Genomic DNA, 3938 nt, shown 5'->3' with positions numbered 1-3938 from the left:
CTCTCTAGCAAGCAAGCATTTTGCAATGAAAAGAGCAAAGTAATGAACAGCAGAAAAATGCAAACCAGCAACAGTGATAGCTGACACCCCTATCTCATCTCCCACTGTTAAGGTACGATAAAAGGCCTCAAACTCTACCGGCCTAGGCTCAACTAAGCTCCCGTCGGAAGGGATCATGCATATGTCACTACTAGAATCAACGATTTTACTTAGGGTGGAATACCCTACATGAAAGCCCAAAAACTCTAGGTAAAGGCTTTACCTAGAGCTTCCCCTAGGTAAAGGGCCCTAGGTGAAGTCTAGACGGGAAAGAGGGCTTTCCCTAGCGTTTTTCATCAGCCCTAGGGAAACTAAACTTTACCTAGGGGCACATGCCCTAGGGAAAGTATACATCTGGTCACCTTTGCCAGCGTGGAAATCATGTATACCTAGGGACATATTCTGCCCTAGGGAAAGCTTGTGAGACCCAAGTTTATATATCATCCATAAATTTAAATATATATTTGGATTCATATCAACCATTTATTAATACTAGAAACAGGCTGCAACAAACAATCGCAACCAAAGCAACAATACACCAAATTTGGATATATATCAGCCATAATTCAAATAATTCATAGATGACCGAATATTCATCATCATACAACATATTCATACCACCCATCGATCCAAAAAAGCTAGCTTAAGTTGCAAAATGGTCTAAACACTGCAAGTTTAATCTACAACCTACTATAGACAAGGCCACATATCAGCTACTGTTGCTAGATCGAAACACTTCCAATCAACATGGTAATTAACTACACATGCATCACATCGCCTTGACAAGTACATGCTCCAGATATCCCTTGAGCACTTGCATCAGGTTGCCGATCCAAGTCTTGAGAGGAACATCAGAGCTCACAACATGATGCTGAAAATAATGGTCACAAATTTAACACTTCTCTAAAATATCAAAAATATTGCAGCATACACAAGAACACAAATCTGCATCATATTAACAGTATCACAACAGTCATGGACATACAAAACTCATGCCAGCAATAACATGCAAGATTGTAAGTATCTGAAAATAAGAACGAAGTATTGGTCTGTATACACAAAAGACAGAAAAATAAATAAAGCACCATCATGGCCATACAACAGTTTTGCAGTACTAGACATTTGAGAGTTGACACGTAGATCATAGGTGTACCTCGAAAACATCTGTTTGCTGATTCCTTCAACCAAATGTTTGATCACCGTCTCAAGGTTTCCAGTCTTGACAGATATAGACGAGTAGATCTTGTGAATAAATATATGACAATGCAGCTAAATCATATGAAGTTCATGTGACTACACTAACAAAATAATAACATGCCGATGTAGCATCTGGTATATATTTGTTGATAGGCTTGTTGAAGTACATCAAAAGAGGGTAGCATGTATATACATGGTACAGGGTTTGAATTAAGGAAATGCTTCTAGTTTTAGAACACCTATCAAAAATATAAAGCATGGTTAGTTGTTCATATATTTGCTATGAATTGTGATTTCAAGTTGCTCAACGAGCTTGACATTGAAATGGCTGGGAGTTTGGCTGATGCAGAATGAGAAGTTTAAGAAAAGGAACAAGGCCATGGTAGGTGATTTCTTTGAATTTGGAAACTGGCTATGAAGTTCCAATTTGCGAAAATGTTTTTGAAGTGAAAAGAAAAACCGTACAAAAAGGCTTTGATAAGTTATTTCATTTCTCTGTTAGTTAAGAAAGCTCGAGATGAAACGGCATGCCCCCAGAAGTCTCAACTACTATATTTAAAGCAGGTAAGACGCAACTTTCGAACATGTGCAACAAAGCAGTCCTGCCATACCTCTTTGTTGCCTTCTCGAATAAACACCACACTTGACAAAATAGTGCATCCTATAATTTCAGTAGTTAGAATGATAAATCACCGAATTTCTAACATGTTGTTCTGCCAAATTATCACTTAATTATAATTGTAAATGCCTAAATTATGTAGCTCGTGTTTGTATCATTATGACACATGAAGAGATCTTGCATAACAAACAAAGTTTAAGCTCGTTTTGAGGATCTGTAAAACATACATGACAAGGGCCAGGTTGTGAAAACATTTAATGGTTCTTGGCTCGTTTCGAGGATCTGCAAGACAAGGGCCAGGTTGTGAAAACATACATGAGCATGCTAATGTAAATCAGCTTGTTAGTCGTGTCCCAATTAGATTATAATCGCATGCATGGCCATTAAGAAATGTGTTGGGTATACACCACTCAGATTATGCTTAACCTATTCTACAGGAAAAACAAAGCAAAGGAAAGGATAGCTCTATGAATTAGTGTTCAGCTAGTTTGTAAAGCTTCAGCTGAATTTTAGCTGCAGAAAAAAACTACACGGTTAAGCACACATCTTCAGCACAGTTCTAGTCATGCTTAAAAATGCATAAACAGTCATGATTAAAGATACACATTCATATTTCAAATAGCAAAAAAGAAACTATGCAATCAAAATATACCAAATCCATTTATATGGTTGTCATAGCTCCCAATTACAATAACAGAGATAAAATAATTTGCTCATATTTCATTGGATGTTGACTTTATGCATGGATACGAATTTAAGCAGAGCATCACTCTAGAATCTATAACAGAAGAAAAATGGTCTTACATCCGTGCAAGATCTCTTCCCCTATGAGATGCATGCACATATACTGGTGAATCTACATCCCAAGTTGATGTTGCTTCTCCAAGCTAGAAAACACCAATGTAGTATTTAAACATTCCTTGGTACCTTTAAATCAGAAAAACATTCAGTCAGGAAATATGTTTTAAGTTAACAAAATGCTAGTGCAGGAGAGTACTAGCATGGCCAACCTGCATCATAGCTACCATATATCTGTCTTTAAATCTGAACTTGGACTTAAAAGATTTACCTACTAGATCTTGTATGTAAAAGTTCTACTTTTAAGTTCTGGTTCTGGACATCATGTTCAAGCTGAAAAAACTAAATTGAAAGATCTGTACTACTAAAAAGATCTACCTAGTAGACCTGCAAGAGCGGACCTTGCAAAGGGCAAACTGATATTCTGCAACAACGGCAAGCTAGCCGAAAGAAGCAGTATAATTTCTTAACAAGCAAATCACAGAGATGAGCATCACTTGCGAGATCTGAACACCGAAAAGATCAGAGCATATACAACTACCTAAACCAGAGAGCAAGAGACAGGGAGAGAACCTTTGGGGTGAAGTCGAGGTGGTGGACGCAATCTTGATCTAGCGGCGGGTAAGTGGATGCCGTCCTCCTCGCCGTAGTGCTCGCAGTGCAGGAGAGGATGTGGCCGTTGGGGAGTAGCTCGTCGGGGACAACCGCATCGAGGAGCACCTTGAGGTGGAGGCGGCGATGGTGGCGGCAGTCAGATCCGCGTGAGGACATCGTGCCCACCGCCAGATGGTCCGATTGGGTCACCTATGTGGTAGAGAAGGGGGAGGAAGAGGCAACGCGATGGATAAGGGCTGGTAGGGGCGCGGCGGAGCAGGGCCGGTAGGGGCACGGCCGGGTGGTGGCGCGCGGCGGGCCATGGCGATGTGGGAGAGGAAGATTGGGGAGAGAGAGGGGGGATTTTTTTCTGGCGGCGGCGAAGGATAGAGGCACGGGGTAAGGATACCAAATTTAGCCGAAATTTTTGGCACTGCGCGCCCTTTCTCCCGTCGCTATCTCACTGCATAATGGGCCCCCAAAGCGCGGGGGGGGGGGGGGAATAAAAGGCGCGCGCCGTCGACGCGGGAGGCCATATCGTGTTTTTCGGCGTGGATGGTATGCACGTGGCACATGTACTTAGGAAATTTTATTTTTCAGTTCTTTTTGCCACAAAATTGTCTTTCCCTAGAGGGGTACTATTCATTGCTTTTATTTCCCTTGAGGAGATTAATAAGCTCTAGGTGAAGGC

General features: G+C 41.1%; 1 long non-coding RNA gene across 1 annotated transcript; it reads right to left on the bottom strand.

The window, feature by feature from the left end:
• Positions 1–558: 558 nt before the first annotated feature.
• Positions 559–3694, bottom strand: LOC125509878 (uncharacterized). Its single transcript, XR_007284305.2, has 3 exons — positions 3227–3694; positions 1193–2782; positions 559–910 (listed from the first exon to the last, which is right to left on the bottom strand). It is a non-coding gene; the product is annotated as an uncharacterized LOC125509878 (long non-coding RNA).
• Between the last annotated feature and the right edge of the window lie 244 nt (positions 3695–3938).

This window comes from Triticum urartu, chromosome 5A (genome assembly GCF_056163025.1).
Source record: "Triticum urartu cultivar PI428250 chromosome 5A, HENAU_Tu73, whole genome shotgun sequence".
Classification (NCBI taxonomy): domain Eukaryota; kingdom Viridiplantae; phylum Streptophyta; class Magnoliopsida; order Poales; family Poaceae; genus Triticum; species Triticum urartu.
Note: the sequence above shows the minus strand (reverse complement) of the source record. Positions and strands in the feature narration are given on the sequence as shown.